Here is a 13,840-nt window from a genome sequence, read left to right on the forward strand (position 1 = left end):
GTGTGGAAGAAACTGATACTGAGCTGATGCGAGCAAATGCTGCTGCCACCGCCAGTGTCGGAAAAACAAATCCAAACAGCAAAATCATCTTTTAAACCCACCACTGCAAAGTTCACGGCTCAACACGCTCCAGTTGTGCCACTCAGCTGTCTCAGCAAGATGCACTGTAGATCGTTATGATCGTATAAACGGGGACAACCATTCCCTTGATAAGGAACACACTCAACTGAGGAATTTCTTGCGCCTCTATACCATAACAGAAGGACGCACGCTCATGCATTGAATCACTGGAGACAAAGAGTAACTCCGTGCACTCATTCCCATCCCCATTTCCAGTTGGATCTGGGCGGCTATGCCGATGTTAAGCTAAAATGTTATTGAAGCATACATTTCAACAATATCGTGTACTGTACCCCGAGTCTTTGATGTTTTGTCGAAATCTATCAATCTCAGTTTTCAACCTTTTCTTTCAAGGGATCTCCACAGCTTCTGAGGACACCGAACTTAAAGATTCAGCTCACTCTCAGTTCCCACATTTATGTCACTGTTCACTGAGTACTGATATTGTACATTTGCTGTTGTTCCGAACATTTCCTCTGCTAGTATACTTATTGCTGCATGCAAGCATCCTGTTCTGTGGTTACTGTGATCGTGGTTGTCGGTATTTTACATTGTGACCACAGCAACCTCGATTTGAAACCAAATCACGGCACTAAGTGCTCTCTCCGTTGTCCTTTTTATGACACATGCTAAGAAATTAATTGTTTTAGTTCAAATTCCGCTCTCTCACATCTCTGCGTATCATATATCAGGATTCAAACACACCCGTTGTCAGAGATTTATCTCGTTCCCACAATCATTAAACCTTCTTTCCGTCCTACCCCCCCCCCCCCCGCCCCCCGCCCCCCACCCCACCACCACCATTTCTCTGAGGCAATGCACAATCTATCACTCTCTTTCACATTCATACTGTTCGGTCCGTGCTGCTGCTGCGGTCACTGTTGTTGGGTGAACGTGCCCCAATCCCACCATCGGGAGCTTCAAACAAGTCGATCCATTTTGATACCGCGGTTGTGAAATCAATCCCCATGTAACAGCTTTTACTGACATAGGCCAGAGACAATTGGAGCGTCAGGCTCATGGAAAATACCAAGGGCAGTTTTGGTGAAAAGACATTTAATTGGAAAGATCAGCTTTGTGGCATTCTGCTTTGGTCTTGTGGTAATTTCATAGGACTGATAATCCAGAGACTGAGGTAATAGTCTGGGTACTCGGGCTTGAATCCCACCATGCCATGATCGTCAAATTTGGATTTAATAATTATCTGCAATGTAGAATCTAATGACTAATATAGATCCATTGACAATTGTTGAAAATAAAACAGCTTCATTAATGTCATTTCGGGATGGAATTTGCTATCTTTACTTAGTCTGGGCTGCATGTGACTTCAGATTCATAGCAATATGGTTGAGTCTCAACTGCCCTCTGTGCAATTAGAATGGGTAATAAATTCGGCCCAGCCAGAATCGCTGTCATACCAATACAGAAATTTGAAAACAAATGCTCATTAGGCTCAAGCAAGAGTGTTGTGTGCAGTTTTGCAAGTCATGTTATAGCAGGGATGTAATCACACTGAGAAAATTGCAGGAGATATTTACCGGGATATTGTTTGGGCTGAAGAGTTTCAGTTAGGAAGAAAGACAGGACAGTGTGGAGTGTTTGTCGCAGTGCAAAGGAGATGTAGACAAGACATGATCGAGCTAGGGTATGGACAGGGTTGACTGAACGAGTTTCACATTAATGGAGGGATCGATCAGCAGTGATTTAAGGAGAAGGGCAGAATGGTTTGAGAAGATGTGCGGGAAACCTATACCAGCCAGCGGTGGGGGGGATTTTGAAATAGGCTGTCTGCATTGTTCAGAGCGGTAGAAACCCTTATAACCTGAACGAATATTCAGATGTGAGCTTGTGATGCCAAAACATATAAGGCTGTGGGATAAGCATTGTGAAATGGGATTCAGTTCATTAGGCATTGTTTTTGTCAAATGTGGCCACAATTGGTTGAAGGGCCTCCTTTGACACTCTTGTTCTCGGTAGTATATTGGCTAGTGTCCCCGCCTGTCACAGGGCTCAATTCTCCACTGGGGACAGTGTAAATATTTTAAAACTGTCGCCCCGTTCCCAAGTGCGGGTATTGATACCTGTCCTTCCATTCTCGATGGGGCATGTCACAGGAAAGACAGTGCTTCCTGAATCAAGGTGGGGAAGGACTGCAACCCTCAGGGAGTCAGAGTGTCAGTGTAAGTGCAAACACGTGACCTCTGCAAACTGCACCTTGTTTCTGTGTTGGAATGAAAAGCATTTGACAGACTTGTTACGGATTGAAGTGTTTATTGGAAGCAGGAAGGTGAGGAAGCAACAGCGTAAAAGCATTCAAATATGAGTGCAGAAACATTTCCAACAGCACGAATCAGAACGTAAAGCACAGAGTAGTGTTTCAATACATTGAATTTGGGTTCATTTGCTTTGATTAGGCTGAGTTACTAGGGTATAAAGCCATTAAAAATGAAACAGGTTTTGCTCACGATGATGGAACATTGGCTCAGTAATTCGCACTGCTGTTCGGTCTGAGGGTTATATTGATTGGCCAAGTTAAATTGCCCTCTCGTGTCCAGGGAGTGAATTTAGTAAGTTTAATGAATTAGCCACGGGTAACGCAGGGACAAGATCAGAAGTCACAGGACGCCAGGTTATATTCCAACAGGTTTATTTGACATCATAAGGGGGAGCGTTTCCCCTTGCTAGGTTTGGGTGAGGTGCTCTTCAGAGAGTCGACACCGGCTCGATTGACTGAAATGCTCTTTCTGCCCTGTAGGATTCTGTGATTCTATCAGAATTGTTAATGACGGTGTTTCCCGAGATGAAAAGCCATTAGAGACGACGCTGACGGGGTTTACTGAGGATGAGATATTATTTACTTGTTTTCTTCGAAAATTTAGAACAGTTATCCCTGAACCAAGAAAGACTTAATTGGGGTTTTTCATGTTAGGAAATGGTTGGACAGAGTAAAAATGTTGAAAATTCTCTCTTTCAATTAAGTAAACATCTAGACGTTAGGCATTCAAAACCTTTGATAAAACCTTTGAACAACTTAGAAGTGAATCCCTGTCACTCCGAGAATCTGTTTTACAAAACATTTGGAAGGCACATTTGGTGGCACACAAGGATTAAATTTCACAAGGAGAGAGAGACAGCGTGTGGCTAGGTAAAGGTGTAGGGCTGGGGTGTATTCGGTCGGATATTGCAGGGAAACAATGTCTAAGTTGGTTGACTTTAAATGGAAAGAAATTTCGTGAACCTGTGCAAATGAATATGATTCGATTCCAAAAACCCTGGATTTTGAAAGATTTGGCATAATAATGTACCTGAAGCATTGTAAATCGAACTGAGTGGATTTTTCTTATTGTGAAAGGATGATATTACATCTTGAATAGGAAGTGACCAGTTGCTTGGAGAGCGATTTCTTGTTTTAATCACAAGCGCTAAAGATGTGAGGACAAACACCATGATGTTTGGTTCATTTAATATTCAGAGAAATCTGCCAAAGCAACAAGCAACAAAACTGTTGGGTTTTCCTTTGCACTTTAACACTCTGTTTTTCAAAGCAATATTTACCTTAAGCTGAAATAAAGTCGGAGCAAATTGAATAGAACATTAATCGTTCCAATGAGATAAATCTAATTCACTTCTGATTATGACAATTAATATTGCGAGATTGCAGCAAAATTAAAATGAAAAGAACAAAACAGCGTTTCTTGCGATTTAATCAGGTTCAGCCACATGAGAAAGGCCATTGAGCCACAACATCCCCACAACATCGTCTTTATTTACCTCGCCATGGCTGCTTCTTCACGTGGGAGTGAAAGTGACTGAAGAAATTATGAGTCAAATGTAGGTGTGAATATGACGGAAAATTCTTGTCCTCCGTTTCATTCTGACACAGTTCTGACTCAGAATGTATCAATGACAGCTATTCATTCTGACGAGCATGGCTCTTTATTGGAATTTTCTGTTATTATAATTCCAGTGAAAGCAGAAACACAATGGTGTGGATTCGATTCCGCTCTGGAAATTTCTCATCCATGCCTTTCACCACATGTAACCGTGATGAGGTCACATGTCACCCATCTACAAAATGTGCAGAGGAGACCGAGAGATTATGGTGGTGGGTTATTCTAACGATGTGCTCCACATTCACGGGTTCGAGTCACACTCCGGTTGCTAACTTCACAAACCGCGGCTGCAGTTTTTCTTTGCACCTCACACCTCTGGTGCACTGGACCGAGAGTATTTTTCTTGTCCTTCACTGCACGGGAGATTCACGAATAATCAACACGACATTAAAGTCGAAAGGAGGAGTCAGAGCAGTCATTCTATTCAATTGTAGATTAAATTAGTTCAATGAGAAGGAACGCACTTTTCTTCCACGCCCCCCCCCCCACCTCCACCCTCACATTTCATTTTGTCTTTCTATGAATTTACATCAAAGAAGAGATACAAATAACAACAGATCTGGAGCACAAGTTTATCCAGTGGGGTTGCAAATGAGTATTTTAACCTAACATTCACACAATGATCTGATCAGTATTTCAGACAGTCACTTGTAATTGGAACCACAAAAAATTTTTCCAATGAAACGAACCTTTCATCTTTCACAAATGCCTGCTGTGTGTGAATAATACAACGATCCATCATTCGGTGTGATGACTGACTTGCCAACTGTATAAGGTCCACCAACGTTATTCAGCCACCTGCGCTATGGCCAATGTCATTTGTTGCCCACAGGTCAGAGCACATTTCTTCTTCCTGAGTTTCCGAGCCTTGTTACTGATCTATCTGGTTTGTTTAATAAAACTTTTTCTATCACTTCATCCCATCCCTTCACAATACTGAACTTATGAATAAAATAAGGCATTCGACCAAATGTGGAAGTATGCCATTCAGCCCATGGAGTCTGCCCCATCGTTCAACGAACTCATGGTTGATCTGATAATCTTCAACTCCTTTCTGCTCACTTACCTTGACAAAGTTCCATCATCTTCCTGATTAACTATCTGGAACAGTTTGAAAATGCCCAACAAAACAGTCTCAACAGCGGTTGCTGAAAAATGCCACACATTCCTTGGCCCCTGATCAAAGAAATTACTCCTCATTTCTGAATTAAATGGGCAATATCTAAATCTGAGTTCATGTCGTCTGGTGCTCTCCTCAGAGCATAGGGGAACCACCTGCCTGTGTCTATCCTGTCATGATCCTACGAATATTGAACGTTTATGATTGTTATTATGTGATTATATCTCCCCTCCATCTCCTTTGTTTCAATTGGGAATTGGAACATGAAATCAGAAAGCGTTTTGAATCGGATTGATCCACAGAATAACCAAATACAGCAATGGTAACTCTGACAAATAAGAATCTAACCATATTCGATTGACATTCAATGACTCCATTGTAACTGAATTCCCCCGTGTAATCGTCCTGGGAGCTAGTATTTAGGAGAAATAGAACCTGAACCGCCCATATAAAGAATTTAACTACAAAAACATGTCCGTCGGTTGTTTCTGTTTGATTATTAACTCAACTCTTACCTCCGTGAAGCCTACATCGTCTGCAATGCACAAATTAGATGTTTAACAGAACTCTCTCCATTTGCCTAGGTGGGTTCAGCTTTAATACCACTGAAGGGACAGGACACCCTCCACGACAATGCTTTCACTTAACTGTACATTTTTCAACACCTGAATATTTATTCCCTTAACTGCTAATGCAGAATTGCAGCAGACTGCACCACCTAGAAGATTCACTGGAGTAATTCATCCAGGCTTTGTTGACAGAACCTTCAAAGCTCAAAAACTGTACTGACTATAAAGACAAGGTTGAAGATGTACTGAAACTTCATCATTTGCAAATTATCCTCCAAGGCACATACCAGCATGTCTAGGGGAGGAATCAGTGGTAACATCATTGAGTGGTGAAGCGGTATTAATGGGCTACGATTTATATTTCAGCCCTCCCTCTTTTGTCTTACAATTTTTAAAAATGTTGATTATTGCATTGACCAGATTTATGCTCATTCATTTATGTGTTTCCTAAACTGGCGGTTGCTAAAGATCGAATATCATCTACAGTCTGTTGCAACAACAGAAAATATCCAAAAACCCTCACAAACAACTGATCTCAATCTTCAGAGTTCTGTGAATGTCCACTCCAAGATCTCTTTGTTACTGTGCACCAATCAGAATCCTCACACTTATTGTTATAAATCCCCAAATTCATTACCATTCATTCGTCTGGATTCAATTCCACTCGCCATTTTTCCTTTCCACCTGATTCATACATCCCTGCAGTCCCTGACATTATTCATCATAGGCAACAACACGACCAATTGTTGTATCATCTGTAAACTTCTAAATCATGACTCCTACAACGAAGTTTGAATTAATGATCTACATCAGGAAACTGTGGTACTTCACTGGAAACAGGCATCCAAACATGGTTCATGGCTGGATGGAATGAACACTTGCCATGTTCCAGTCTCCAAGGATTGCTAGCCAAAATATCGCCATGACATTTTCAGATAACACGAAGATTGGTGGAGAAGCCAGAAAGTATAGGGGACTGTCAAAGAATGAAGGGGAATATAGATAGACAGAAGAGTTGAGCAGATAAGTGTCAGATGGAGTTCAATCCAAGCAAATGTGAGGTGTTGCATTTTGGGAAGTTTAATTCTAGAGCCAACGGTACTGTAAACGGAAGAGCTGTGGGTAAAGTTGATGAGCAGTGACATTTGGGAGCTCAGGTCCTTTGCACCCTGAAGTTAGCTGCACAGGTGGATCGTGTGGTCAAGAAGACATATGGCATGCTTGCCTTCACCGGACGGGGCATTGAGTATATGAGTTGGCAGGTCAAGTTACAATTGTACAAGATTTTGGTTCGGCCGTGTTTAGAATATTCTGTACAGTTCTGGTCGCCACATTACCAACAGAATGTGGACGTTCAGAAGAGAATGCAGAGAAGGTTTACGAGGATGTTGGCTGATATGGAAGATGCTAGCTTTGTAGAGAAGTTTAGTAGGTTACTATTGTTTTCATTAGAAAAAACGAGATTGAGGGGTCCTAATTGAGGTCTACGAAACCATGAAGGGTACAGACAGCATGGATTGAGATAAGCTTTTTCTCAGGTGAGGGATTCAATAATGAGAGGTCAGGCGTTCAAGGAGAGTGGTGAAACGTTTAGGGAAGATGTACACGGAAAGTATTTTACACAAAGGGTGGTAGGTGCTGGAATGCGTTGCCAGCAGAGGTAGTAGAGGCAGACATTGTAGTTTCATTTAAAGTGTGCCTGGACAGATGTATGAGTAAGTGAGGAGCAGAGTGATACGGATGGATTGAAATTGGGCGACAGGTTTTGACAGTTGATTTTAGATCGGCTCAGGCTTGGAGGTCCAGAGGGCCAGTTCCTGGGCTGCACGTTTTCTGTGTTCTTTGTTCTTATTTGATCACTACACTACCAACTCCAGTGGCTCACTGCCTTTATTCCTGAGGAAGGGCTTTTGCCCGAAACGTCGATTTCGCTGCTCGTTGGATGCTGACTGAACTGCAGTGCTCTTGCAGCACCACTAATCCAGTATTTGCTTTCCAGCATCTGCAGTTATTGTTTTTACCTCCATGCTACATTGCTCCATCTCAAAGAATGACATTGTCAATTCCGATTATCACAGAGGGAATGAGAATATGACATGTGGCTGTGTCGGAATTTCAGTGATGTCCGCTGGATTGGAGTGTTTACTGGGAGCAAGAGGCCAATGTGTAGACGATGTGATCAAAAACAGCTCTTCGAGTAAAAGTAACAAATCGGTAACAAATTCATCGACCTCTCGTGACCCACAGCATGCTTCCGCTGAGTCAATCTGCAGTGCGGGTTAATGCTGCTGTTGTATCTTAACAATCTCATAAACGGACACAAATATGCCCTTCCTCCCGCCTTTGACCAGGAGCACTCCAAGCTTTGGCATTTCATGCGCCTCTGTGCCGTCATAGAATAACCACGTGCTCACCTTCAAACCAGTCAATCCATTTCAATACCACGGTCGTGAGATTAATTCTCGTGTAGCAGCGTTTACTGATATGGACTCGAGATTGTTGCAATATCAAGCTCAGGAAAAGGAAACAGGGCAGCACTGAGGAAAAGAAACTTTATTCTAAAAGACATATTTCTGTGGATTTCTACATCATTTATTTCACTTGCTCATTCGGCTCTATCTAAACGATTGTGTGCAGTTTTGCAATTCACATTATAGCAGGGATGTGATATCACTGGAAATGATGTTGGAGAGATTTCCCAGGATATTGTCTGAGAAGAATAGTTTCAGTTATGAAGAGAGATTGGATAGATTGGAGTTGTTTATCTAAGAGCAGAAGAGATTGAGAGGAGACATGATTGAGATGTGCAAAATAATCAGGGATATGGATGGCGTAGACTGAAAAAACGATTCTCTTAGATGGTGAGATCAATCACGGGGGGGGGGGTGGGGGTGAGGGGGTGCGGGGGATTCTGGCATGGATTTATGGACAGAGGAGAAAAGATTTGAGTGAATGCGCAGACAAATGGTTTGAAAAAATGGGTATTTGAATTCTGGAACTCAGCGCAAGCAAAAGTTTTAGAGTCAGAAATCCTCCTAAGTTTCAGAAGTATTCAGATGTGAATTTGTGATGCCAAGGCAAAGACCAATTCAGATAGATGGCAAACAAAACCTGAATGGTCTGTAAGATCTATGAATAAAAGACAAAAGTAGGAATTGCAGCTCGGGGAAAACAGAATGACGACTTTGGTTCAACAGACACTTCATTGGAACTGTTTTTGATTCACTATGTTAACTCTGATTTCTCTCTAGTGATGCATTTGGAGTATTTTTTTGTCGGTGCATCAAAATGCGGGTTGAGAAAGATAGGGTGGGGGAGTGTGAATCGCGTCGATGGCACAATGCAGACTCAACTGGCCAAATGATATCTGTCCACACTGTGTCTAATTCTAGCTCTGAATCTAGAAGTTTTTGCCAATTTTTAAAGTCTTTGGTTTTTCACATCTCACCTGTAATGTGAATTGTAGAACAGGACAACCGACGGTTCAGGCATAAGCCACAGCCAAACCATTACCACCTGACGCCTGGAAGAATATAACGCCTCATATTCTGTCTTGGGACACTGCATCCACACGGGATAAATATGGATTTCAATGGCTTCCTCATTTCCGCTCCCCCCCCCCCCCCACATTATCACAGTCCAAAGCATCCAACTCGGCAGTACCCTCCGGACCCATTCATCTCTTCCCCTTCTAACTTGCACTTTCTTCCCCGCCTCCATCCACCTATGACTTTATCAGCAACCTTTCACACAACCCCAACCCCATTCATTTTATCTCTCCGCACCTACACATAAGACTCATTTCTGATGAAAGGCTTATGTCAGAAACGTCGATTCTCCCGCTCCTCGGATGCTGCCTGACCTGCTGTACTTTTCCAGTACGACACTCTCGCCATGGCGAAGATAGACGATCTCAGCTCAGGCGCTTTATCTGAGAGCGGAGAAGGCTGGGTGAGGAAGTGATTAAGGTGCACATTAAGGTGATCGGTATGTGTGATAGGAATAAACTTCTCATGGGAAGGGTTAACAACCAGGGATGTATGGTAAACGCAAGGGAGAGGATTTTCAGAGCAGATATAGGAAGATATTGGGGTGGGGGCGGGGGAGTGTGGCATGGATTTATGGACAGAGAGAAAAGATTTGAGTGAATGTGCAGACAAATGGTTTGAAAAAATGGAGTGCCAGGCCTCTAGGAATTCTCTGGTATGCCTTTGCTTAGCCTGTCCCAGGATAGATGCGTTGTCTCACTCGAAATGGTACTTTTTTATCCGTGTGTACGGCTATGAGGGAGAGAGTGTCGTGTCTTTTTGTGGCTAGCTGGTGTTCGTGTATTCTGGTGACTAACTTTCTTCCTGTTTATCCTACGTAGTGTTTGTGGAAGTCTTTGCTTGAAATTTTGTAGATGACTTTGGTTTTGCCCATGGGTTGTATTGGGTCTTTTAAGTTGATTAATTTTTTTTTGTTTGAGAGTGTTGTAGGATTTGTGTGCAACGAGGATTCCGAGGGGTCTTAGTAGTCTGGCTGTCATTTCTGTAACTTTGATGTATGGCAAGGTGGTTAGGGTTTCTGGCTGTGTTTGGTCTGCTTGTCGTGGTTTTTTTCTTGAGGAATCTGTGCACTTTATTATTTGAGTATCCGTTCCTCTTGAATACGTTGTACAGGTGCTTCTCCTCTGTTTTCTGAAGTTCGTCTGTGCTGCTGTGTGTGGTGGCTCGTTGTAATACTGTTCTGATACAGCTTTGCTTGTGTGTGTTGGGTTGGTTGCTGGTGTAGTTAAGTATTTGGTCAGTATTTGTCGGTTTTCTGTACACGCAGGTTTGCAGTTCTCAGTTGTCCTTTGTTTTGGCTGTGACGTCCAGAAATGCGAGTTTGTTGTTGGTTTCTTCCTACTTGGTGAACTTTATGCCTGTGAGGGTGTTGTCGATTATGTCAAATATCTCTTCTATCTTGTTTTGTTTTGTGATGCCAAAGGAGTCATTTACATAGCGGACCCAGATTTTTGGTTTGACGTTTGTTAGGGCTGTTTATTCTAGTCTTTCCATTACCGTTTCTGCTATGAATCCTGATAGCACAGAGCCAATGGGTGTGCCGTTGGTTTGTTTGTAGACTATGTTGAAAGTGAAGTGGGTGGTGAGGCACAGGTCCACTAGCTCAGCGAGCAAACCTACACCCTAAACCTCAACCTGAGCTACAAACCTTCCCGAATCTTGCTCTTCAGTTGAATGTCTCGGAATACGACGACAACTGTCTTCACCAATAATCACCAATAATATGCAGCAGTCTCAAAATTAAGTGGAAGCAAACAATTTCAAAATAAAAAAAAAGTTTATAATGTTGTCGCCCTCCATTCTAAACTGATTTCAAATAAGCTTGGCTTTCATTTAAGGATAAAACAGATTTGTTTGAAACTGACAGTAGGGCAGTCATGACCTGAAAAAAGAACAGGAATTAATATTTTAATGCATAATCACTGAAGGATCCTTAACGTTAAAAGAAATCATGATTCGTTTACTTACAATGTGGAAACGGGCCCTTGGTCCAACAAGTCCACACCGACCCTCCGAAAATCAACCCACCCAGACCCATTCCGCTTCATTTACCCCTTCACCTTACACTACGGGCAATTTAGCATAGCTAATGCACCTAGCCTGCACACTTTTGGACTGTGGGAGGAAACCAGAGCATCCGGAGGAAACCAACGCAGAAAGGGGGGTAATGTGCCATCTCCACACAGACAGTTGCCTGAGGTGGGAATTGAACCCGGGCCGCTGGCACTGTGAGGCAACAGTTCTTGCCACCGTGTCACCCATATATGTTGAATTTCCAAAATGCAAATCAGTTTTAAGCAGTCCTGTATCCTGAGCTCCAAGGAACAGAAGGCAAACATTCAATCACACAAATCAAATTTGCATTCAAACTAAATTACAAAGGATTAAGGTTTCTACTAGCCAAAAGGCTTTCTATCTTTTTCTCTCGCTCTGCACCCACCAACCCCCAACCGCGCCCCCTCCCCCCCCCTCCCCCCCCCCCCCCCCCCCACACACACACACCATATCTCATTCTTTAGTACAGGAGGGCCTTGAAAAGGAACAGGAATTAATATTTTATTTCATAACCACTGAATGATCATTAACATTAAAGGAAATCATGTTAAATTCCAAAATGCAAATCACATTCAAAACAGTCCAGCATTTTGACTTTTTCACATAATTTTACTAACGTTCAGAATGGACAATCTGTTCTGCCTATGTAATTACCCATTTTAATTATACTTCGGTTTCATATCAACTGATTTAAAACAAATACTCACGAATCAGACTTCCACAAACCCTAATTAAACGCACAAATATGTTTTAAATTAACATTTGTTTTACAATGTCATGATTTTTTTTTCAAACTCAACTTAAGTCTTTTTGTATCATTAAGTTTTTCTTTTCGGCTTTTAACTTATTATTAAGATCCAGGCCTCCTTTTGTCCTATTATAAGCAGATAAATCTTTGTTAATATATTTTAAATTACCATCAACCACCTGTACTAAACATTCAGGTCAACTGCCCCCGTAATAATCATAAATATTGGTGGCCTCCTGCCTCCCTAATATTCTGAAATATCCCGGTCCAACTGCCTCCCTGATAATTCCAAATATCGTGGGCCATCAGCCTTCCAAATAATTCCAAACATCACGCTCCAACTGCCTCCCTAATAATTCCAAATATCGGGTTTCACAGGCCTCCCTAATTTATCCAAATATCGGGAGCCACAGGCCTCCCTAATAACTCCAAATATCGGAGGCCAACTGCCTCTCTTTGAATTAACTGCCCGTATTAAATCTGTTGAGGCGACCAGCCTCTGAAAAATGTTGAAGATGCAAAGATCTGACTTTTTAGAACCTGGAAATTAACAAAGTTTAGGAGATCATTTTTTAAAAAAAATCTGGGAATAAACGAAGCTGGAGAGATATAAGTATTTTCTAAAAAGAAACAGAAATAAACAAAGCTCGGGGATTCAGAGCTCAGCAATTTTTGGAAACCACTGTCCATGAGTACAAAAGCACCCCCAACCTCAGTTATTATCTCCCCCCTTTGTATGTACATGTAAAATTTCCCGCAGACCCAACCCGTGCTTAGACAGATCCTTTTGGGATAGACTGGAAAATAAACACGTCAGACACCACTTGAATAAGACGAAAACTAAATGCTCTTAAAATACTCACGTCTTGCTGGCATAATTCCTCAGCACTCAACAGTGAAGGACATTTAACTCTTACACCACTGTTCATAACCTGTCCGAGCTGAAATGTGTCATGGCAACAAAATGAAGATTTTCGACCCCTCAAGAAAGGCCTCTTGTTTCGAGATCGGTCAAAAGAATTAAATGAATGTGTTCTGTTCAAAAGCAAGGGTCATTAGTTTATTGAATTGAGGTACCTTGAGGTAATTCTATCCAGAAATACTGAGGCGAAAACTTCTGCGTTCAGTGGTGAATTGCGCAATTGCATTCGAAAATTACACATTATGTTTTTTTAACAGGTAATACAGCATTAATTACAAGAAAAGATCAGTCACATATAGTAACGTGACATGATTTACAGCAAGTGTATGCAATGGCACTTCCTGGGAAATGCTACTTATTTATGTAAATCATCATGCATTTTTGTGGTTCAAGGTTAGAGCGAATGGTCAAAAAATGTGTCAGAATTTAGTTTATGAAAACGCTATTGTACTCTTATCCTTGGATTTCAGCTTAATTCTGAAAAATAGCAGTTCACGTTCACAGGGTTCAATCACTACACTCAGTCATTTTCTTGTATTCTTTTAAATTGAAAAGCCATTTGTGTTCCTAAAAGTCTACATGTACTTTTCCGTCTAATAATAAGCTAAGATCAAATTTTATATCCTCAAGTCTGCTCTCCCCACGGTCAATGTTACACACACAGCAGGGTTAGTCTGCTCTCCACTGCGGCAGTGACGGAGACACAGTGAGATCAGTCTACTCTATGCTGGGTCACTGACGGAGACACAGTAGTTTCAGTCTGCTCTCCCAATATCAGACATAGCGACACAGAGAGGTCAGTCTGCTGAACCATAGTCAGTGATAGCGTCACGGTGTGTTCAGTCTGGTCTCCCCGTGGTCAGTG

Source organism: Chiloscyllium punctatum, chromosome 18 (assembly GCF_047496795.1).
Source record: "Chiloscyllium punctatum isolate Juve2018m chromosome 18, sChiPun1.3, whole genome shotgun sequence".
Classification (NCBI taxonomy): domain Eukaryota; kingdom Metazoa; phylum Chordata; class Chondrichthyes; order Orectolobiformes; family Hemiscylliidae; genus Chiloscyllium; species Chiloscyllium punctatum.